This window comes from Somniosus microcephalus, chromosome 8 (assembly GCF_052327205.1).
Source record: "Somniosus microcephalus isolate GS21.2 chromosome 8, FLI_Smic_1.0, whole genome shotgun sequence".
Lineage (NCBI taxonomy): Eukaryota > Metazoa > Chordata > Chondrichthyes > Squaliformes > Somniosidae > Somniosus > Somniosus microcephalus.
In genome coordinates, this window is record NC_140994.1 from 142,494,799 (window position 1) to 142,519,790 (window position 24,992).

The following is a 24,992-nucleotide window of genomic DNA, read 5'->3' on the forward strand; positions in this document are numbered from 1 at the left end:
CCAGCGTTTGGAAAAATGTGCACAAAGTGTAATGGAAAGAATCACTTTGCCAAACAATGCTTTTCAAAAGTAAAAACTAAGAAAGGGCAACGAGTTAATGTAATTGAGGACACTGATTTAAGGGAGACATTTTTTGTAGGAATGGTGTCATGTGACAATATCAAAAAGGATACAGAAAATGTGCAGCCCTCAGAAATGGACAATGCTGAACATAAAGTTAATGCAGTAAAAGAGGACAAATGGATGATCCCACTGCAGGTAAATGGAGCATTAGTTACCTTGAAACTAGACACTGGGGCAAAAGCAAACTTAATCAGTATGAGTGACATTAACAATATGAAAGAAAAGCCCAAAATACAGAAAAAGTCAGTACTACTGAAGGACTATAATGGACAAAAAATAGATAGCTTAGGTGTATGCAGACTTAAAGTGACAGTCAAAGACAAAGTGCATCATCTCATGTTTTCTGTTGTGGCTGAAAGACTTGATTCACTGCTGGGTGACAAAGCTTGTGAGGACTTAGAACTGGTCAAGAGAGTCTACCGTATAAACTGTGCCATAAGCAGACCAGAAGACTCGGTGGATTCTGTAGTGAATAATTTCCTGGATGTGTTCAAAGGATTTGGAGTTCTACCATTCACTTACAAGATCCAGCTAAAGGAGGATGCTCAGCCAGTGGTACATGCTCCACGAAGAGTTCCAGCGCCCCTGCGTGACCGGCTCAAGAATGAACTGGACAGAATGACCACACTAGGAGTCATCAGGAAAGTCGAAGAGCCAACAGGCTGGGTTAACTCCATGGTATGTGTAAAGAAAAAGAACAATGATCTAAGAATATGCATGGATCCAAAGGACTTAAATGCAAACATAAAACGTGAACACTACCAGATTCCCAAGCGAGAAGAAATCACCAGTGAAATGTCAGGTGCCAGATACTTTACAAAGCTCGATGCCTCACAAGGATTTTGGCAACTAAAACTGGATGAAGAGAGCACCAAATACTATACCTTCAACACACCATTTGGCAGGTATTGTTTCCTCAGAATGCCTTTCGGGATAATATCTGCATCTGAAATCTTTCATAGAGCGATGGAACACATAATTGAAGGTCTGGAAGGAGTTCGGCTCTATGTTGATGACATCATCATCTGGGGCTCCACACTGAAAGAACACAATGAGAAACTGACTAAAGTGCTACAGAGCATACGCCGGAATGGACTGAAGCTCAACAAAGCCAAGTGTCAGTTTGGCGTCCAGGAAGTCACTTTCCTAGGAGATAATCTATCTGGTAAAGGAATAGAGCCAGATATGGAAAAAGTAAATGCCATACTCAAAATTCCCTGACCCACTGACAAAAAAGGAGTGTTACGCATCATGGGGATGATAAACTTCATTGGAAAGTTCATTCCTAGCTTGTTAGTCAAGACAGCCTGTCTGCGAGACCTACTACATAAAACAAATGAGTTCGCATGGACAGAAAGACATGAACAAGAGTGGATAAACCTCAAAACAGTGCTGACAACCACACCTGTACTCACCTTCTTTGACCCAACAAAAAGAATAAAAGTGTCAACAGATGCATCAAAAGATGGCCTAGGTGCAATCTTGCTACAAGCAGAGGGTGAAGATTGGAAGCCTGTTGCCTATGCCTCCAGATCTATGACTGATACTGAGTGTCGATAGCCCAGATTGAAAAGGAATGTCTAGGCTTGGTAGTTGGACTAGAAAAGTTTCATGGCTACATATATGGACTTCCCACCTTCACAGTTGAGACAGACCACAGCCCTCTGGTTGCCATCATAAAAAAGAACCTGAATGAGATGTCTCCAAGGATTCAACGACTCATGATGAAGCTGCAAAGATATGACTTTGAACTGATCTACACACCAGGCAAATACATAGTGTTAGCAGATGCACTATCCCGAGCACCCACAATGAGTCATGTGAGCTCTACTGAAGAAGACGTGGATGTTCATGTGAGTATGGTCACTGCTGCGCTGCCCGTGTCAGACACAAAATCAAAGCAAATAGCAGAAGAAACAGTAAAAGATACAGTAATACAAACAGTAATAGAGAACATTCATCATGATTGGCCAAAAGGTTCCTGTCCAAAATATTTTCACATAAGGTCAGAATTGAGTGTCACAAGTGGACTATTACTAAAACAGAACAGAATAGTCATTCCACAGGCTCTATGTCAAGACATGCTCAAAAGTATTCATGAGGGACACCTCGGAATTGAAAAATGCAAAAGGAGGCCAAGAGACACTGTTTATTGGCCTGGCATAAATAAGGGCATTGAGAACATGATAGGCAAATGTGAGTCATGTCAGAAACACCAAAACAAACAAGCAAAGGAACCAATGATAGTAGCTGACATACCAAAAGCACCATGGCAAAAGGTTGGTATGGACCTTTTTCATTTAAATGGTAAAGACTATCTAATAGTGATTGACTACTATTCTAACTATCCTGAGATGGCGCTGCTCTCAAGCACCACAGCAAGCAGTGTCATAATGCATGTGAAATCCATCTTCGCCAGACATGGAATTCCCAGGATTGCCGTTAGCGACAATGGTCCGTGCTTCAACTGTAAGGAGTGGCAACAGTTTGCAGCACATTATGACTTTCAGCACATCACATCCAGTCCTTTGTATGCTCAGTCAAATGGTAAGGCAGAGAAAGGTGTTCAAGTTCTCAAGCAGCTACTGAAGAAAGCGACAGAAAGCAAGTCTTATCCTTATCTCGCCCTGCTGAGCTACCGAGCCTCACCTTTAGACTGTGGTTCTTCACCTGCTGAACTACTAATGGGTTGCAAGTTGCGCACCACGCTACCCTGCTGTGCAAAAGAGCAGCAAAGTGAGGAACTGAGACAGAGACTTCAACTGTTAAAGCTGAAACAGAAATCATACTATGACAAGTCATCCAAAACTCTAAAACCATTGACAAGGGATTGTCAGGGTTGAGGAGCCACGGGGCCGTATAAATACGAGGCCGTGCTCTCCGGGCGAGGTAGGTTCTGGACCCAAGTGCAGAAACCAGACAAGAGACAAATATACCGTACTTTTTGAACTTTACTAGATTTACACATAACTAGATTAACACAAGGGACACAGCAATATAAGAACTAGAGACAAGAGAACTCGAGACAGAAACACAACAAGCATACATAAGAACTAGAGACAAGTTACAAGACGGCTAGTCAAGATAGGAACTCAGGACAGCTTCCATGAGGAAGCCCACTTGTCTATACTGAGCTTGCGACAAGCTACCACAAGGGGCAACCGGCTTGCCGAGGCTAAACTCCAGACAAGCTACCCCAAGGGTAATCGGCTTACCAATGCAAAGCTCAAGACAAGATCCCAACGGCTCCCACATAGCACCACGCTAGTCCAAACAGCACCTTACCAAGACAAGCAACTTAACAGAACAACAGACTTAAATACATCTTATATCCAGAGACAAGAACACAGACTTAGATACATAGCTCGAGAGAACTAGAACACAAACTTAGGTACATAGCTCGAGAGAACTAGAACACAGACTTAGATACATAGCTCGAGAGAACTATGGCAGCCAGCTTGTGAAGGCAAGCTGCCATTGAGCAAAGGCTAGTCAAGACAAGGAACATTGTCAAGACTAACTCCCTGGTTCACCCTAGTGAGGACTGAGCAAAGAGTGAAACAACAACAGAACTTATATACCAAGACACCAGGTGAAACCCATGAACAGCTAACAGGCCGTTAAGACTTAACACAGAAAGCAAGGAGCAATTAACAAAGAAAACTAGGAACATTAACAAAGGAACAAACAAGTGAAGGTGCCATCTAGAGGTTACAAAAAGGAACTGACTGGCACCCTCACAGGGATGATGTTGTCAGGATTGAGGATCCAGATGCATGGAACAGGAAAGCTACAGTTCTTGAGGAAGTAGGACCAAGGTCATACACTGTTAGAACTGAGGAAGGACAGATTCTCAGGAGGAACCGCCGTTCCCTCCTATAAACACAAGAGACTATTCAAGAGCAGATTGATGACAATGCCGCAACTGCATCTTGTCATTCACCGCCAGAACAATCTCATGAAGACACATCAGACTTACCCGTGTTGAGAAGATCCACACGTGAAGTAAAAAAGCCAGATAGACTTAATCTTTGAGTACAATGTAAAGCTTTGAAAATGTGTTGACTGTTTTGAAAATGTTTATGTTTATAGAGCACTAACAAAAGTGTTACTGATATTATCTTTATTGTTCTCTTGAAAGTTGATTGATATTGATTTTGTTAAACCTCAAAGAAAGGGGGATGTAATGATCAATAACATGTCATTCTATAGTGGACACTAGGTGGAGCCATAGAGCTGTGTAGAGCTGTATATAGCTGTATGTATGTAAGACTACACTACCCAGCTGTATAGATATTAAGACTACATTACCCATGAGGCACTAGGCTACCCACAAGGCAACAGTCAAGATGGCAGCCTGCACACAGGAGCACACAGGCTGCATCTCTACAGATACTGTGCCTAGAGAACGTGTACTCAATCAATGACTAGCTAGAAGCTAGCTGTATTCATAATAAGAATGTCTAGTTATTAATGAACATAACATCGCCGACCACCTGACCCAACCCCAACCCGTCCCCAATGACAAAATCCAGCCCGAAGTCTGTTGAATCTTCAAGCGTCTTCTTTCTATTAGACTAGAACCCATCTGTCAACTGCAGTGAAGGAGCTAGGTAAGTTCTAATAGGGGGAGAAATTCGGTATAGTCCTGCTTGGGGCGCTGAAACTTTAAAAGTTGAAAAATTAGTGCCAGGCGCTAATCATTTTTGCCTCCCGCAAAATTCAGTATTCACGCTCGAAGAGTGAAGTGGCGCGCTAAATCAAGTGCGAACTACTTCTCTTAGGGCGCTAAAGTCCGAGAGCGGGGCGGTAGTGGCAGAGCGCTAAACAATTTTGAGCGCATTGTAAACGGCACTCTTTCATCACAGAGACTGCTTCCCTCACTTAAAGGGAAGGGCCAATGATGCTGCACAAGTTAGTTGTCGTCAGTTCTGTTTTGCTAGGCGACCTGGGCGACTGCCATTACAGCCCCAAACACTTTCACAATGTGGAGGGCTTGAACATCTTGCACCATTGAAACATTAAAAACTTTGCGCAGGCAGCAGACTGGTGCAAATAATAAAGGTTGCGCTAGCTGAAAAACATTCTCTTTAATTACCGCTCCCGAAATGGCAAGCCGAGTTCACAACGCCTCTTCTTGCTGGTGTTGTCAGTGCGAGGCGATAAAGCAGGGGTCAAGAGTCAATTTTCCATCTGGGGTGATAACGGGGTGCTGCACACTTTATGATGTCATGATCTGTGAGGCGCTAGAGGCCCAGGCGCTAAGAGTTAGCGCTAAACCGGCTCTGAAGTTCACGGGCGTCGCTGCATTCGCCGCACTCGGGCGCTAACTCCTTAGCGCCCCGTTAGCACCCCCGCCAGGCGCTAAAGGGAGGCGCTAACATACCGGATTTTGCGGCTTTATATTCTTTGTGTCCACACTTCCTTCATGATTCTCACATGCACATCTCAATGATTGGTTCCTTCAGGCATGTCTACACCCCTTGTTGCTCATGGTTGGTTCAAGGTTTAGTGGGGTTACTTCATCACTTGTTGCTGCCTAGTGGTGTCTTATCTCAAGACAGTACCAGTCTGTTCTGCTGATCCGATAGCAACCCATGATATGTCCTTGGTTACCAGCTGCCTTTGTCCGACAGATAGGGCTGGATTTTCATTCAGAAGTCGGGAAGGAGGCGGGACTACAACTTTCGGGTTGTAGTCCCGCCTCCATCGAGATACGGCCAATCCACACGATTCTCACTTGATTGACCTTGTAGAGCCCGCCCAGCGGGCTTAGCAGGCCAATTAAGGGCCACCCGGCAACAGGTGACGTCACAGACTGAAATTTCATCTGTCAAGATGTTTTGACAGATGGAATATCAGTGTTTCACAGCTGTTTGAACCTGTCAAACACTGACAGTCTTACTTCTAACCTGAGTCCTTCTACGCAGACTCAGTTAGAAATCTCGCCGGCACTGAAAGCTGCAGGCTGTCACTTTTGACAGATCACAGCCATTCTGCTTTCTGTGCCGGCTGAATGATGGACTCCCGAAGCCTAGAGGAAGGAAGACTGTAAAGGTAAGTACAGGTAATTTAAATTTCTTTACACACTTTAGATACACCAAACACACTTACCTTTGCACTCATGCACCCATCACTCACCTGAACACCGACATCTTGACCCCTCCAAGTCCTTCAACCCGACGGCCCGACTCCTCCAACCTGGCGTGGTTTGGAGCCAACGGGAATCCCACACGACACCCCTCAAAATAGGGATTAGGCTAAAAACTGCCTGTTAACTTACCTGTTAACAGGCAGTTATTTGGCACTAATCCCTTCCCGCCTCGGGTGGGCGGGTCCCAGTGCGGGGCGGGTACCCGCCTCCTTTGAAACTTACATGGAGGCGGGTTTTGGGCGGGATGGTGTCGGGACTCCCGAATTCGGGATTTTAGCCCCCCGCACGCCTAAAAGCCCGCCTCACGGCACACTGAAAATCATCCCCATAATGTCTGTTAATGTTCCTGTTTCTCAGCTTGCAGTTAATGTGGTTTAGCCAGCATTAAAGTTCATCTTTAATGCAGCGATTTACTTGTACTTCTCGCAATCTAGTATACTGTATTCGCTGCTCACGATGCGGTCTCCTCTACATTGGGGAGACTAAACGCAGATTGGGTGACCGCTTTGCGGAACACCTCCGTTCAGTCCATAAGGGTGACCCCGAGCTTCCGGTCGCCTGTCATTTTAATTCACCGCTCCATTTCCACTCGGACCTCACCGTCCTTGACCTCTTGTATTGTTCCACGGAAGCTCAACGTAAACTCGAGGAACAGCACCTCATCTTCCGATTAGGCACTCTGCAGCCTTCCGGACTCAATATCGAGTTCAACAATTTCAGATCATAAGCTCAGCCCCCATTTCATTTTCTCTTGTAATTGTTCCACTCCTTTCCCCCCCCCCTTTCCTTTTGTTTCTCTCTCACACCTGGCAGCTATCTTTTGCCCTGCCAGTACACTTTACACCTAATCTCAGCCTATTACCATCTCGTCTAGCTTCTAATCTCTTTTACTTCTTTTGTTTCTTTTATTCTTTTGTCCGATCGCAGCCCTGCCTTCGATCTAGTTTCTTTTCTTTCCAGTTTTGAAGAAGGGTTCGACCCGAAACGTCAACTCAAATTTCTCTCCACAGATGTTGCCTGACCTGCTGAGTTTTTCCAGCATTTTCTGTTTTTATTTCGGATTTCCAACATCTGCAGTATTTTGCTATCGTTAAAGTTCATCTTGTTGTTCAGGATGTTAAAGTTCATCTTGTTGTTCAGGATGTTTAAACAGATTTTCCCTTCACCCTGGGCTAAAAATCAGCCAGCATTCCTGCTCACAATCATTTTTTTTTATTCGTTCCTGGGATGTGGGCATCGCTGGCAAGGCCAGCATTTATTGCCATTACAAATTGCCCTTGAGAAGGTGGTGCTGAGCTGCCTTCTTGAACCGCTGCAGTCCGTGTAGTGAAGGTACTCACGCAGTGCTGTTAGGGAGTTCCAGGATTTTGATCCAGTGACGATGAAGGAACGGTGATATATTTCCAAGTCAGGATGGTGTGTGACTTGGAGGGGAACTTGGAGGTGATGGTGTTCCCATGCGCCTGCTGCCCTTGTCTTTCTACGTGGTAGAGGTCGTAGGTTCGGGAGGTGCTGTCGAAGAAGTCTTGGCGAGTTGCTGCAATGCATCTTGTAGATGGTACACACCACAACCACGGTGGGCTGGTGGTGGAGGGAGTGAATGTTAAAGGTGGTGGAAGGGGTGCCAATCAGTTGGGTTGCTTTGGCCTGGATGGCCTTTCTCGAGCTTCTTGAGTGTTGTTGGAGCAGCACTCATCCAGGCAAGTGGAGAGTATTCCATCACACTCTTGACTTGTGCCTTGTAGATGGTGGAAAGGCTTTGGGGATTCAGGAGGTGAGACACTCACCGCAGAATGCCCAGCCTCTGGCCTGCTCTTGTTGCCACAGTACTTATGTGGCTGGTCCAGTTAAGTTTCTGGTCCATGGTGACCCCAAGGATGTTGATGGTGGGGGATTCGGCGATGGTAATGTCGTTGAATTTCAAGGGGCAGTGGTTAGACTGTCTCTCGTTCAAGATAGTCATAGCCTGGCACTTGTGTGGCATGAATGTTACTTGCCACTTATCATCTCAAGCCTGAATGTCGTCCAGGTCTTACTGCATGCGTGCATGTGTAAGGGGTTTTCCTCGAGAGGTTTCCCTGAGGTTTTTCTCTCTGGAGGCCTCTCTCTCTTGCACAGTAAACCTTGAGTGGTTTGACCCACTCGCCCCTTAGATTCTGTACTCTGGACTTAGGCGCAAGAACTACAATGTAGAGAAAACTCTTGTAGACCAAGTTTGATGAAACAAAATGAAATTTTATTGCATAAGGAAAAATATCAAATCAAATGCAAGCAGATGAGGGAGTACATGGGAGGGAAAAACACACAAACAAATCATAACGACACAATACTAACTAAAGCAAATACAGGCATCTTATACTCTACAAAGATCATTATGAAATAAGGAAACACACGGAACATCAACTCATGTTAATTGTACCCTTAAATCCACCCCCTTATTAAACCTATCTAGATCTGATTGTGAAGGGCCAGAAACATGCTCACCAATCCCACTAGGAAGTGCAAGGTTTTGAAATCGAGTCTGTGTTTGGTCCTTTCAGGCGTCTCGTCTCCACGTGGATTGTGGAGCCCCTGCGAGCTGTGCCACACCTTTCTCCTGAGGTGGGGGTCGGGGGTGGCTGGACACCAGCGGGCCTGGATGTCAACGGGGTCGAGGATCGTCGGCTCGACCCTGGTTAGAGGAGCCTTGGGCTGGCTCCCATCGCTTCTTCAGTTTTCTTTCTCTTCTCCCGAGCCGGGGTGGCTGGAAGGTTTCTTCGCTTGGGGTTTTATTTTTTTGTCTCTTCTCCCAAGTTGGGTCGATGGCCTCTCGTTCCGGCAACGGCCCGCGGATGGTCTATGATCTCCTGATGTGCTTCCCCGGGGCGGAATGCCGGTTTTGAGACGGCCTTCTCGATGTTGGCTTTCTTCTTCCTCCTGCGATTGACTGCTCCTTCTTCTGGGTGTCCGGATTCAAGCTGCGTGTTTCCAGCTCTCCAACCCGGCGTGTCTGCCTGTGTGCCTGCGTGTCCTCCAGCTGCCAGCTTGTTTGGAGTGCCTTCTGCTGAAAAAGTCTCCCAGATATACCTTTCTTCCAGAGGCTTCACTTCCCGCCCAAAATCAGGTTAGTCTTTGTTTTATTTTTGGCGGGCTGCAAGCACAGTGGGGTAGCCATTATATTTTAAAATGTCTTATACGGCTGGTAACAGGCCCATCTCTGGCCCAGAATTACCTTCATTGTTTCTAATGGCCTGCTGATCTCATTATCTAGTCCTGGGTGCTTTTCTCATGAATATGAAATTGTCCCCTTTTGTCTGGGGCAACATTTTGATGGCCTCTGTCTCCAGGCCGATCTTGACTAGATCTGCATCAAACCATATGCATACCTGTGGGTCTGGTTTCGTTCTATCAGGAACGGCTTCCAGAACTTACTGTGGGTTGAATCCACAAATCTGTCTGAGGTTGCGCAGGAACCATTTTAAAGTGTACCAATTAGTTGGTCACATGGTATGGTGGCCATTTTGTATGCCCCTTTTTCTGGGCTTCTTTTAAAACAGTCTTTAAAATCACGGCCTCTTCTGCCATTTGACCCTTATTAATATAAAATCCAATTTTGTGAATCCTACACTCCCCCCTGATGATACTGTAACTTACTTGAAGTATCATAATTCTGGGTGAGCAAAATTTTCTGACTTTCCACCATCTAACCATCCCCAGTATTTACCTATGACCCCATGACACATGCATTTCCCATTTCAGAAAAATCTAGTGTACATTAAGCATCTATAAATGGCAACACCTTGGAATTAAAAAATCTAACAAGTTACTTCCAGGCGTGGAGAGGGTCCTTATACCCCTACATCACCTAGTGCATACACATTACCTTCTAATAATGATATCACATCTAATAAAACTTCAATAAGAAAATAAAGTACATACACAAAAAATTCAAGAATACATGAATACATATCAAAAATAATACAGAGGAGGGAGGGAAAACTTTAACTTGATACAAAGCAGCAAAATCTAAACAGGTGTTTCTACTTCTACCCGCACATAATGCTCCCTCCATTCTCCTCTATTCTCGTACTTTTGCGAACGTTTGACCTTTTTACAGTGTACAAACAGTAAATAAACTACAATGACAACCTGGCAGACTACAAGAATGTGGGAGGCTATCCTAATCCAGGAACGGATTTCTATATTAGTGAACAGGTCCCACCACGGTGGGGTCACTATGTCCAATATGTCTGCCCCTATCTCTAGAATCTTCTGCTCCAGTGTGTAGAAGTGTTTCTGTGAAACAACAACGGCTTTCAATATCTTGGTGAGGTGTTCAGGGAGAGGGGGAATGATATAACCAAAATGTGCAACAAATCGCTGCAAATCGGTGAAATTCTCTCTCACAGTGATGTGAACAGTGGAAGGTTCAGGAATGGGGACAATTCGCTCTTGGGCCACTTGAAGTCCTGCCCTGGGCTTGAAACAGAAGCTGCTGTCACTAACCGGACACCAACTGTGCTGTCCATGCTGGTAGTGGGGCACTGCAGTGGTGACACATTATGTCCCACCTCCTATATATGCCACCTGTGGGGGCACATGGCCTTGTGTCATTGCCTCCATGGTGCAATTTATAGGCTTCGCGCCAGCACTTCTGAACCCGCACTGTGGTTTAGAATGGGCATTCAAGTGCTGGTGACACAGGATGATGTGTGCTCCCCGGCTCCGGCACCCCGAGAGGTCAGTACCCGTCATTGCATGCTCCCATCGAATGACGTAGGGTGGGACCCCCGTGTAGCGAATGTGCGCACCCCCCTGAATGACTCCAATGTTCTCCACCCTGTATACCGGGGCGGGTTTGGCTGTCTTTCCCATCACCGGCATTCTTACCACTATACCCATAATGGTGTGATTAGACCGTCCACAGTCCACTGGGGCTGGGTAGGCCTCTGAAGCTAGTCTGAGCTGGCACGGACTCAATGTATTCTCAAAAGGGTGGAGGGCTGCGAGGTGCTTGTTGCTAATCCAGGAGGGGACTAAGCCTTGCTTTAAATCCTCCAGATTACTGCGGCCCTCGCCCAGTAACCACGCCCCGTATAGCACAAAAGCTTCGTTCTGCGCAGCCTGATCGGACGCATTCCGATCCTCCCTGATGAGAGCATTTACCGTTCTGGCGTGTTTCTCCAGCTCCGCTATAATCTCTTAAGTGTAGTGTCATGGCCTGGTCCTCATGTAGCTCAGAACCCACTACCTTATTCTCATCAGTCAGTATCTTTCTTAGCTGTGTTTTTAAACCATTAATCTGGGTTTGCAGCTTCACGTCATCCAGTGTGTTGATGACGGAAGTTCCTGTATTAAAAGCTGTGAAAATATCATTTACTGCACCCCTTCTTTGTCTCCCTATTCTGTCCAAGACCTCATGTGGTGTGGTGTACAATTCGGCTCTGTCGACATCGGCAAAGTCGAATTCGTAAAACTGTTTAAACATGTTTGTTAACAGGACCTGGTATAATTGCTCCGTTTCCTTGGGGCACCACGCTGGCAATCTTACCTCGGTGAGGTTTAAAATCACCGAAGCCACCGCGTAGTGAACCCCTTGGTACAGTACCTGATCTGTGGGTACCAATACCAATCTGTTCCCGGGTCCCTTTGTCGTGGTGGGGCACCCTTCCTTGAGAGCTTTAGCTACTGGAACTGTGGGCAGGGGCTTGCGGGGTTGGGTGATAAGCTCAGTGGCGTTTACTGGGATCTGTGAGTATGGGACTCCGCGCGCCCGTGAGCTGACGTCCCACCTCATTCCATGTCCAGCATCCTGCCACTGTCTTTGGAAAAAGATGGAGACGCCTGTGGGGCAAGCGCGTTCTGAACCCCACATACAGATGTAGATCCCCTCATCTGGTTCCCACCATTTGTCCCAACAGACACTCAACCCCCCGTGTGTTCCCGTTATTGTCCGATGGGTGTTATTACCCAATCTTTCCCACTCCACAGTGGAGTTCTTCATGGTGCTGCTCAACTTGCGCAGCCACCACCAGCAGTCCAAAGGTACATTTCCATTGCAAACAAGGCAAATCTTCTTGCCCATGGTGACGCTGATCCTGGATGCAATGATCCGCACCATGGGGCACATCAGAGACGTTTCTCTGTATGCAAACCCCGTCTGGCTGGAGTATTCAGAAGAGTTTGACCCCAGCCAGCCTGGCCATCTCCCTTCATGGAAGTGGGCAGCAGTCTCTTCAGCGTTCCGTGAGCCGGTTCCGTCAGTCGCGATGGGGCCTCTATTTCCAGAGCACCCATAGACGGTGGAGTCCTTGGTGCGGCCCCGATAGGCCCAGCTCCATCCGACCATCACGAACGCGACGAGGATCCCTCTCATCTTTACTGGCTTCTGCAACAAATCAAACAATATAGCCAGGCTCCCGAGAGATTCTGGCTTAGGTGACGGCATGATCGGGTCTTTCGACCTCGATCCCAAAACGCACACATACTGGGCCGATTCAAAACTACTTATACGCTAATCATTTTATTTTTAATATTTACACACCTTTAACTTAATCTAAACTTATGTACAGCGCCGCCCGTCCCCGGGCGGCTTGCCTAATGCCTGATTGGACTGCAGCTCGCCGCTCCCTGTGGCGGGGCTGCAGGGACCTGTGGCTCTGGTTCCCCGCAGCCTTTTGCTGCTAAACGGGGACTGTGTTTTTTCAAGGATTTCTGAAGTCGGCGTCTACTGGGAGCGGGGGACTCGGGCCAAGGTTTTACAGGCTGAGGCGTTCGAGTCGACCTGCGAAAAGGTACTTTGGGCGTGGCTCCCTTAGCGAGTGGACCTTCAGGTGGGACCTTAGCTCTCACAGTCCGTTGCTCTTCCATGACTGTCGGCTTCGGCTCCCTTCCCTCAGGCTCCGCCCCTTTGGGATTTGGGCAGGCTCCCTTGGCGAGTGGACCTTCGGGTGGGACTTCAGCTCTCACAGCCCGTGGCTCTTCCACGACTGTAGGCTTCGGCACCCTCCCCTCAGGCTCCGCCACTTCAGGAATTGGGCCTGTGGCAGACGGCTCCTCCTCACCTGTCCCTACAGGTGGAGAATCTCTGCCCCCAATTTCTACCTCCCCCACGCTCGAGTCGAGGGCGGGATCTCCGTCCTCCGGCTCCACCTCTTCCAGAATCGTGTCGAGGGCGGGACCTTGTTGTTCGGGTCCCTCCTCGTCCGAGTCCCAGGCCATCGGAGAAAGCTCCCCCCAGGTGGGCGGGTCCTCCTCTCCTTCCAAGCAGGCTACAACGCCAGCTTGTGTGGTCTGTGACTCATCGCGCGCCTCAGGCTGAGGATCTTTATCCTCAGACCTGGCTTCGGTTGCTGATGCTCTTGCACCCGGTTTAAACAGTTTGCACTGGTTGATGTGAAACCATTTAGTGCGCCGGGGCAACTTCACTGCGTGTACCATGGGGCTGGCTTTGTCTACAATGCTGTAGGGCCCCATGTACAGTGGTTCTAAACTCCCTACTCGGGCATAGTTTCTCACCATGACCTGATCTCCAACTTCCCACTCGATTGCTGCTTGAATCCCGAAAGACAATTGGTTGCCCTGATGCTGCCTCCCCATGTTCCCAGCTGCTTGCCCATAGATCTGTTTCAGGCGCTCAAAAAGGTTCCGGGCAAACTTGTCCCGATTCACCTCTCGGAGCTGCCCCTCAGTGAGCACCGGGGCTAGTACATGGGTGGGGGTTCGCATGACTCTTCCAGTCATTAATTCGTGCGGGGAGTACCCCGTTCTTTTAGACTGGCTAGCCCGGATCCCCATGAGGACTAGGGGCAAGGCCTCCGCCCATTTTTGGGGCGAGTCCCTCATCTCCTTCCTCAGCATTTCCTTTAAGGTGCGGTTCATGCGTTCCACAATCCCAGATGACTGCAGGTTGTGGGCCACGTGCCACTTCCCTTCAATGCCTCAGAGCATGAGGGTGTCCTGCATCACTTGGCCAGTGAAATGAGCCCCTTGGTCAGACTCCACAAATCGTGGTAGTCCCCACCGCGAGAACACCTCCCGGACCAAGATCCTGGCAGTGCTAAGTGCCGTGGCTGTTCGGCATGGGAAGGCTTCCACCCATTTGGTGAACACATCCACCAGGACAAGGCAGTACTTATAACCTCCCTGGGCGGTGGGCAGGGGCCCGATGTAGTCGACCTGTATCGACTGCCATGGTCCCTCTACCCTCCTGATATGCCCCATGGGTACCTTCCTTTTCTGGGGGTCTGGGTTGTTTGCAGCGCACACTAGGCAATTGGCGCAGAACTCGGGGACATCGTCCCGAAGTCCCGGCCACCACCCCGCCTGTTCCACCCGTTGCCAGGTGACCTCAGGCCCGGGGTGTCCTGCTCCTGGACCCTCGTGGGCCAGTTGAAGGAATTCCCTCTGGTGCTGCTGCGGCACAACCCACTGTTCCTCTCGGAACAGCATGCCTTCCTTGATGGAGAGGGCTGCTGTACCGTATGGACCCTCTACTTCCTTGCCCTCAGTGATGGCCTTGAGGACTGTTTTTAGGGCGGGATCTAGGGTTTGGACTGTCTTGAGGTCTGGGGCAGTGTTACCCCTGTGGTACCCTGAGTCCCATCCCTGCCTCGGATCACTGCCAAGGGTTTGGACCCATAGGGATCCCAAAAGGTACCGGTGTGGGCACCCTCCCTGGCTAGTGTATCCGCTTGCTGATTACCCTCACCGCGGGGTTCCGTGGAGGAATGGGCCTTTACCTTGTGGATAAAGACTTCCCCTTTCTCTCCCACCGCAGCTAAGATCTTTTCTAACAGGGGCTTCACGGTTAAGGGTCGCCCGTCCGCAGAGGTATATCCGCGGTGGGACCAGATGGCTAGGTACTCCGTACACGAGTTGCATGTGAACATGCTGTTCGAGCAAATCATGTATGGGGTGGGGAAGATCTCGGGGTGTGTAACGACGTACACTACCGCAGCCAGTTCAGCCTGCTGGGCGCTCATGGTGCTGGGGAGCTTAATCGCCAGGACAATGCTTGACGCGGGGTCATAAACTCCACACCCTGTGAGTCGTTCACCAGCTGATACTGTGCTGGAACCGTCTACATAGATCTCGCAGCCCGTGGGATGTATCCCGGCCCGTAAACCTACGTTCACCTCCCATACCCCTTCTACGGAACACCGATGGGCTGTTCCGGGATATACCATGTTAGCCGCGAGCTTGGGCTCGCAGAGACCCTTTACCTTCAGCTCCATCTGTGAAAGGAGGAGGGTCCAGCATGCAATGCAGGCACTGCTTACTGTCCCATCCTTAATCCTTCCATCTAGAAGCATTCGGGTAGGTGTGTGATGGGTGAGGAGAGTGATGGGAGAGGTGCCTGTGAAGATCAGAGGTCTTTTCACAGCCCAATGCGTGGCCAGGAGATGCCGCTCGCAATTGGAAAAGCTCCTTTCCACATCAGTGAGCACCCTGGAGGAATAGACCACTGGCCTCAGCTTGCCGTGTCGCTCTTGAAGCAGTACAGCGCTCAAGCTATCCCCGCTAGCCGCTACCTCCAGGAAAAACTCCTCTCCCCCATCTATGGCCCCCAGGGCTGCAAGTCTCTCTTGAGTTTCTCAAACACTGCCTGGCAACCCTCATCCCAGGACCACTCCACTCCCTTGTGTAGGAGTCGGAGCAGCGGGGCCGCTGTGGCTGCATAGTCCTCAATAAAGTCTCTGCAGTACCCGGTCAGTCCCAGAAAGGACCTCACACCCGTTACGGTGTTGGGGATCGGTAGATTTTGCACTGATTCCCGCCTGGCCTTATCTATAGCTCTCTCACCGGCGCGGATGGTCAGACCCAGGAATTTCACTTCCTGCTGACCGATCCGTGCCTTCTTTGGGTTTACTTTGAAACCCTTTCTTCCTGACAGCTCCAATAACTCGGCCAATAGTGGGCCATGCTCCTCTCTCGAGTCTGTGAACAGGAGCAGGTCGTCCACATACTGCACTAGCTGATTGGGCTGGCTGAACTCCTTTAAACTCCCTGCCATGCATTGATGGAAAATGCTGGGGCTGTTGTGGAAACCCTGTGGCAAGCAGTTCCAGGTGTACTGTTGCCCTTTAAAAGTAAAGGCAAACTTGTACTGATCCTCCCTCCTTAAAGGTATGGACCAAAACCCATTGGAAATATCCAGCACCGTGAACGTGGTCGCGGAGGCTGGAATGCTCCCTATCAGGTCGGCAACTGCTGCTACCATCAGCGCGCAGGCTGGGATGTTACTGTTGAGGACTCTGTAGTCCACCGTGGCTCTCCAGGAATCGTCGGGCTTCCTCACCGGCCATAGCGAAGAGTTCACATGGGTGGCTATCGGTCTCAACATGCCTTGCTGCACCAGTGAAGATATTGCTGTCTCCATGTCGGGCTCCGCTTCCTTGGGGAAGTTGTACTGTTTTTGGGGTCGGGCCATGGGGTCCCCATCTACGCTAACCTCAAACCCGGTGACCCTCCCGCAATCGTGTTTGTGAGTGGCAAACGTCGCCAGGTGGTCGCACACGAATGCCTGCAATTCTTGTGGGACACCCGCGACCATGAGCTCGAGGTCGTAGCCCTCTTTTGGCTTCACGGTACACAGGGTCCCCCTTTCTCCTTCCCCTGGGATGACGACTACCTGGCCTGGCTCACCCTTATCCGCTCCCCAAAGACAGTGGTTTCTTAGGTCCACGAGGATCCCGTGTTCAACCAAGAAATCGGACCCGAGGATCCCTTTCCCATTCTCCACCTCCCACTTCATCAGTATACACCTCCACTTGGTGCGGAGTGGTCCTAAATGAATGAAGAGGGGAATGGAATGTGCGCCAGCCTGTTCCTTGCCTGTGAAGCCCGACAGAACATATGGAATCCCGGTGGACAGAGGCGAGGTGGCGGGGTTATCTGTGTGGACCACGGTGCACGATGCCCCCGTATCCAACAAATAGGTCCCTTTTATCTCCTGCACTTCCATCTCCACGAGGGGTCGCCTCCATATATCATATCGCAGCGCACACAAGTAAACGGGCTGCGCCGGTTCTAGTCATTTGGGTACAGCGGTCGGGGTTTCGGGAGCGACATGACTGGTGGTGACGGCTACTTTCCCCTGCAAAATCATCAGAGACCGCATTGTCTCTAAAATCGATTCAATTGCAGCGGGATTCATAACCGCACCAGCTCCTTGTGCTGGGGTAGGAGCTACGGCTTGGGTTTGGGCTGGTGCTGGGGCAGCGGTCTGGGCTTGGGCTTGGGCTGCGGGAAATCTCCCTTTATTATCCTTCCATGGATTTCTACAGTCCTTGTGCCAATGTCCATCCTTCCCACACCCGTAGCAATTGAGCTTGGCTTGGACAGGGCGATTCCCCTCCTGACGCCACTCCTGCTTGCTTGGGGCTGCGGGTTTTGCCTCATGCACCTTTCCTTTCTGGGGTGGTGTTTCCTGACCTCTACTATTCTTGTATGCTACATTAAGCTGACAGAGTACCATCTCTTCCGTGAAACTGGGACCTTGGGGATCAAACCATGATCTGGCTAGGGCCCATATCTCTGGCAAGCTGTTGGTGACCAAGCAACGGAGCCAATGAACCTGCTGTTCGTTGCTCATTAAATCCCGTTCAGGCATACCCGGACAGCTGCGTTGATATACTGGCCACAGCCTTTCTGCGAAAACCCGTGGGGGTTCTCCAGATAGCTGCACAGTCCCTTCTACACGGTCGAACAGACTACCGTCGTCCACTCCCATTACCTCTAAAACTTCCTCCCCGAGATCCGTATACCCTTTCCGTCCCCTCTTGCCATCCTCTGAGAGGCACTGAAGGATTGTGGGATCCAGGGAGAAAAGCAACAGTTTGACCTGTTCCTGTTCATCGCAGTCATTAATGGCTGCTGTTTCCTCTATCTCTCTGAAATGAATTGAGGGATCTCTCTTCACTGTGAGTCATGTGAGGTGGCTCACCATGGACCTTAATTGCGGGCCAGCGTAGGGCACCACGAGTTGGTTCTGGTGGGGTCCGACACTGCCATCGGCAGCGTTGGGACCGAACCTCTGGTGCCGAGTGGGACACATCAGTGCCGGTCCCGGCTTCGCTACCAGTGGCTCCTCCTCACACTCCACCTCGGCTATCTCCTCTTTCGCTACCCCATCCTTTTCCGACCAAGTCTCACTATAGCTCGGCGGAGCTGAGGGCTCGGTGGCTGGTACCACAATTACCTCAGCTGGAATCGGCTGTTTAGATGCCTTTAAAAAGTCCATCTGACTGGCTTTCGGGCTGACGAGACACCATGCCTCTTGCCTTAACCAGGGCCATTCTTAGGTCCTCTATGGTCTTTTGGCAGGGGCCGTGGTCTGTGCTCTCAAACCCGTGCTCGAGGGTTAGCTTGTAAGCTGCCTTAACCTCCACTACTCTCTCCTCCTGCGCTCTTAGCTGTTGTGCGAGGCGGGCGCTTTTCTCCCGTATCCTCGTTTCATTAATCTTTGCCTCAGTAACCTGGCACTCCAGGTACTCTATCCTAGCCTGAGGTTGACTAGTTACCACTTGGCGTTCCTGATTCAGCGCGTGAAGCGCTGTGATGAGTTTTTCCCCACCCATGGCCTTTTCCTCTATCTCTGCTGCCTGGGTTGTGATCTTAGCTGCCTGTGCTGCAACGACCCGGTCCAAGATCTGGATCTGCTTCTTGTAACACATCAGCCACACTGCCTTTTCCACTGACTGCTTATGTTCTTTGCTCTCTGTCCACCTGATGGCTGCGTCCACCGGACGCCCATCCAGCAAGAGATCGGAAATCCACTGTTTAGTGAGATTTACCTTGCCAAAGACATAATCCGCTATCCTCTCATCCATTGCATTTCAACCATTCAAACTTGGATCCACTACATTGCAATCCTGCTGCCAGAGTCCTGCCGCGGTCACCATTTTCTGTAAGGGGTTTTCCTCGAGAGGTTTCCCTGAGGTTTCTCTCTCTAGAGGCCTCTCTCTCTTGCACAGTAAACCTTGAGTGGTTCGACCCACTCGCCCCTTAGATTCTGTACTCTGGACTTAGGCGCAGGAACTACAATGTAGAGAAAACTCTTGTAGACCAAGTTTGATGAAACAAAATGAAATTTTATTGCATAAGGAAAAATATCAAATCAAATGCAAGCAGATGAGGGAGTACATGGGAGGGAAAAACACACAGACAAATCATAATGACACAGTACTAACTAAAGCAAATACAGGCATCTTATACTCTACAAAGATCATTATGAAATAAGGAAACACACGGAACATCGAGGGACAACAACTCATGTTAATTGTACCCTTAAATCCACCCCCTTATTAAATCTATCTAGATCTGATTGTGAAGGGCCAGAAACATGCTCACCAATCCCACTAGGAAGTGCAAGGTTTTGAAATCGAGTCTGTGTTTGGTCCTTTCAGGTGTCTCGTCTCCACGTGGATCGTGGAGCCCCTGCGAGCTGCGCCACACCTTTCTCCTGAGGTGGGGATCGGGGGTGGCTGGACACCAGCGGGCCTGGATGTCGGCGGGGTCGAGGATCGTTGGCTCAACCCTGGTTAGAGGAGCCTTGGGCTGGCTCCCATCGCTTCTTCAGTTTCCTTTCTCTTCTCCCGAGCCGGGGTGGCTAGAAGGTTTCTTCGCTTGGGGTTTTATTTTTTTGTCTCTTCTCCCAAGTTGGGTCGATGGCCTCTCGTTCCGGCAACGGCCCGGGGACGGTCGATGATCTCCCGATGTGCTTCCCCGGGGTGGAACGCCGGTTTCGAGATGGCCTTCTCGATGTTGGCTTTCTTCTTCCTCCTGCGATTGACTGCTCCTTCTTCTGGGTGTCCGGATTCAAGCTGCGTGTTTCCAGCTCTCCAACCTGGCGTGTCTGCCTGTGTGCCTGCATGTCCTCCAGCTGCCAACTTGTTTGGAGTGCCTTCTGCTGAAAAAGTCTCCCAGATATACCTTTCTTCCAGAGGCTTCACTTCCCGCCCAAAATCAGGTTAGTCTTTGTTTTATTTTTGGCGGGCTGCGTGCATAGTGGGGTAGCCATTATATTTTAAAATGTCTTAAACGGCTGGTAACAGGCCCATCTCTGGCCCGGAATTACCGTCATTGTTTTTAATGGCCTGCTGATCTCGTTATCTAGTCCTGGGTGCTGTTCTCATGAATATGAAATTGTCCCCTTTTGTCTGGGGCAACATTTTGATGGCCTCTGTCTCCAGGCTGATCTTGACTAGATCTGCATCTAATCCATATGCATACCTGTGGGTCTGGTTTCGTTCTCTCAGGAACAGCTTCCAGAACTTACTGTGGGTTGAATCCACAAATCTGTCTGAGGTTGCGCAGGAACCATTTTAAAGTGTACCAATAAGCTGGTCACATGGTATGGTGGCCATTTTGTATGCCCCTTTTTCTGGGCTTCTTTTAAAACAGTCTTTAAAATCACGGCCTCTTCTGCCATTTGACCCTTATTAATATAAAATCCAATTTTGTGAATCCTACACATAGACTGCTTCATTATCTGAGGAGTTGTGAATGGAAATTAACACTGTGTAGTCATCAGCAAACATACCCACTTCTGACCTTATGATGGAGTGAAGGTCATTGATGAAGCAACTGAAGGGAACATCTATAATTATGGGGCATTTTAACTATCATACTAATTGGCCAAACCAAATTGGGCAGGGCTGCCTTGAGGATGAGTTCATTGAGTGTATTAGGGATGGGTTTCTTGAACAGTATGTAACTGAACCAACCAGGGGGCAGGCAACCTTAGATCTGGTCCTGTGTAACGAGACAGGATTAATTAAAAATGTCCTAGTAAAGGATCCCCTTGGAATGAGTGACCATAACATGGTTGAATTCCATATTCAATTAGAGGGTGAGAAGGTTGGATCTCAAACAAGCGTGCTAAGCTTGAATAAAGGAGACTATGAAGGTATGAGAGCGGAATTGAGTAGAGTGGATTGGGAAAATAGATTAAAGGGTAAGACGATACATGATCAGTGGTGTACATTTAAGGAGTTATTTTACAACTTCCAAAAAATATATATTCCACCAAGAAGAAAAGGGTGTAAAAGAAAAGACAGCCATCCATGGCTAAGTAAAGAAATTAAGGATAGTATTCGACTAAAAACAAGGGCATATAAGGTAGCCAAATCTAGTGGGAGGATAGAGGATTGGGAAAACTTTAAAAGACAGCAAAAAATAACAAAAAGATTGATTAAGAAAGGGAAGATAGATTATGAAAGTAAATTAGCAAAAAATATAAAAACAGATAGTAAGAGTTTTTATAGTTATATAAAAAGAAAAAGGGTGGCTAAAGTAAATGTTGGTCCCTTAGAGGATGAGACCGGGAAATTAATGGTGGGAAATATGGAGATGGCAAAAACACTGAATGAATATTTTATATCAGTCTTTACAGTAGAAGACACTAAGAATATCCCAACACTGGACAAACAGGGGGCTAAAGGGGGGGAGGAGCTAAACACGATCAAAATCACAAAGGAAGTGGTACTCAGTAAAATAATGGAACTCAAGGCGGATAAATCACCTGGACCTGATGGCTTACATCCTAGGGTCTTGAGGGAAGTGGCGGTGGGGATTGTGGATGCGTTGGTAATAATTTTCCAAAACTCCCTGGACTCGGCAATGGTCCCGGCAGACTGGAAAACTGCTAATGTAACACCCTTATTTAAAAAGGGCAGTAGACAGAAGGCTGGAAACTATAGACCGGTTAGCCTAACATCTGTGGTAGGTAAAATTTTGGAGTCCATTATTAAGGAGACAGTAACAGGACATTTGGATAATCATAATTTAATAGGACAAAGTCAGCATGGTTTTATGAAGGGGAAGTCATGTTTGACAAATTTGCTGGAGTTCTTTGAGGAAGTAACATATAGGGTGGATAAAGGGGAACCAGTGGACGTAGTGTATTTAGACTTCCAAAAGGCATTTGACAAGGTGCCACACAAAAGATTATTGCTTAAGATAAAAAATCACGGGATTGGGGGTAATATTCTGGCATGGATAGAGGATTGGCTATCTAACAGAAGGCAGAGAGTTGGGATAAATGGTTCATTCTCAGACTGGCAATCAGTAACTAGTGGTGTTCCGCAGGGGTCAGTGCTGGGTCCCCAACTCTTTACAATCTATATTAACGATTTGGAGGAGGGGACCGAGTGTAACATATCAAAGTTTGCAGATGATACTAAGATGGGGGGGAAAGTAGTGAGTGAGGAGGACATAAAAAACCTTCAAGGGGACATGGACAGGCTAAGTAAGTGGGCAGAGATTTGGCAGATGGAATACAATACTGGAAAGTGTGAGGTTATGCACTTTGGCAGGAAAAATCGTAGAGCAAGTTATTATCTTAATGGCAAGAAACTGGAAAGCACTGAAGTACAAAGGGATCTGGGGGTCCTGGTGCACGAAACTCAAAATGTTAGTATGCAGGTGCAGCAAGTGATTAAGAAGGTCAATGGAATGTTGGCTTTCATTGCTAGGGGGATAGAATATAAAAATAGGGAGGTATTGCTTCAGTTGTACAAGGTATTGGTGAGACCGCACCTGGAATACTGCGTACAGTTTTGGTGTCCATACTTAAGAAAGGACATACTTGCTCTCGAGTCAGTACAAAGAAGGTTCACTCGGTTAATCCCGGGGATGAGGGGATGGACATATGAGAGGTTGATTAGATTGGGACTCTACTCGTTGGAGTTCAGAAGAATGAGAGGCGATCTTATTGAAGCATATAAGATTGTGAAGGGGTTGGATCGGGTGGATGCAGGGAAGATGTTCCCGATGATGGGTGAAACTAGAACTAGGGGGCATAGTCTTAGAATAAGGGGCTGCTCTTTCAAAACTGAGATGAGGAGGAACTACTTCACTCAGAGGGTGGTAGGTCCATGGAATATGCTGCCCCAAAAGACTGTAGAAGCTACATCATTACATAAATTTAAAACAGAGATAGACAGTTTCCTAGAGGTAAAGGGAATTAAGGGTTACGGGGAGCGGGCAGGAATTTGGACATGAGTCTAGGTTCGGATTGGTCATGGCCCTGTGGGTAGCGGAGCGGGCCCAGGGGCCATGTAGCCTGATCCTGCTCCTATTTCGTGTGTCTAATTCTGTTAGATGCAGGAGATGGTTCTGTGATAGTGGATTGACAGGATCAGATCAGCCATGATCTTATTGAATGGCGGAGCAGGCTCGAGGGGCCGATTGGCCTACTCCTGCTCCTATTTCTTATGTTCTTATGGTTGGGCCTAGGATGCTGCCATAAGGAACTCCTACAGCGATGTCCTGGGGCTGAGATGACTGACCTCCAACAACCACAATCATCTTCCTTTCTGCTAGGTGTCATTCCAGCCAGTGGAGAGTTTCCCCCCTTGTTGTGTCTGTGTATAATAAGACACAGACTGCAGGAAAAACGGTACAACAGGTGTTTACTGAATGAGGGTTACTCTAGAACTAACTGTACAGATCACTACTCAGGGTTTATATACAGGTGTGGTCACTGCCGGTACTACAGTATACAGGAGCTGTAAAAGTAGTTCTCTCCCTTAAAGGTACATACATTACAATTCCTCCCCTTTTAGTTGCTTCCGATTCCTGGGACTGCATATCTCTGATGACCTGGCCTGGAACCATAATACTGAGGCTATGCTGAAGAAGGCACACCAGCGCCTCTACCCTCTACGGTGCTTGAGGAAATGCGGCATAAGCACACAGTGGCTAGTGAACTTTTACCGCGGCACCATAGAGAGTGTCCTGACGAGTGGTGTCAATGCGTGGTATGGTAACACCACTGCACAGAACAAGAAAGCCATCCAGAGAGTTGTGAATACGGCAGAAAAGATCATCGGGTGTGCACTTCCGTCCATCGAGGAGATCTTCCAGACCAGGTGCCGGAACAAGGCCCGCTCCATCATCCAGGACCCCAATCACCCTGGGCACAAACTGTTCTCCCTCCTGCGGTCCGGACGTCGGTACCGCAGCATCCGAACCAGGACCAGCAGGTTTAAGAACAGTTTCTATCCAAAGGCAGTGCGCCTACTGAACTGCTAACCGCACTGCCCCATATATTATAGTTATATTTTAATGAAAATATATATATTATATACTTATATTACCATATATTTATCATATTACATTATTATTTCCAGTGGTAATTGAGGCTTTTTTGCACTATTCATCATATCCTGCAACTTGGATGGTATTGCTATACTTTCTGCTTATTTGCTTATTGTTTTTATTTATACTTGTTTTTATTTTTTGCTTTTATATTTATATGCTTGTATTGTGGGAGTGAGTGGGGAGTAAGCATTCCATTGTACTAGTTACATATGGCAATAAAATGATTTTGAATCTTGAATCTTTTAGATTAACAGTGCCATAACACTCATTTAACAATTAAATACCAAACTAATTACAATTAACACTTTTAACATGCAACATTAGCTGAAAATAGTCTATTTATAAATTCAGTCTTTGGGGAGGCTTCCGGATTCTTTCTGGATAACGCCTTTCCCGAGTGTCTCGCTCTTGGTGCGGAGGCGATTCTAGCGCCCTGTCATCAGTTGATTCATCAGCTTCCAATGCTATTGTTTCTGAGGTAGATGCGACCTGTACGTCGGTTTCCTCACCAGGTACGTATGGCCGAGACATGGGGTTGACTCGTTCCTGTGACTCTAGGATTTGGTCAGCATGGCGTCTCACAATGCTCTCCCCAACATTCACTGTGTACATTAGTGGCCCTTGCCGT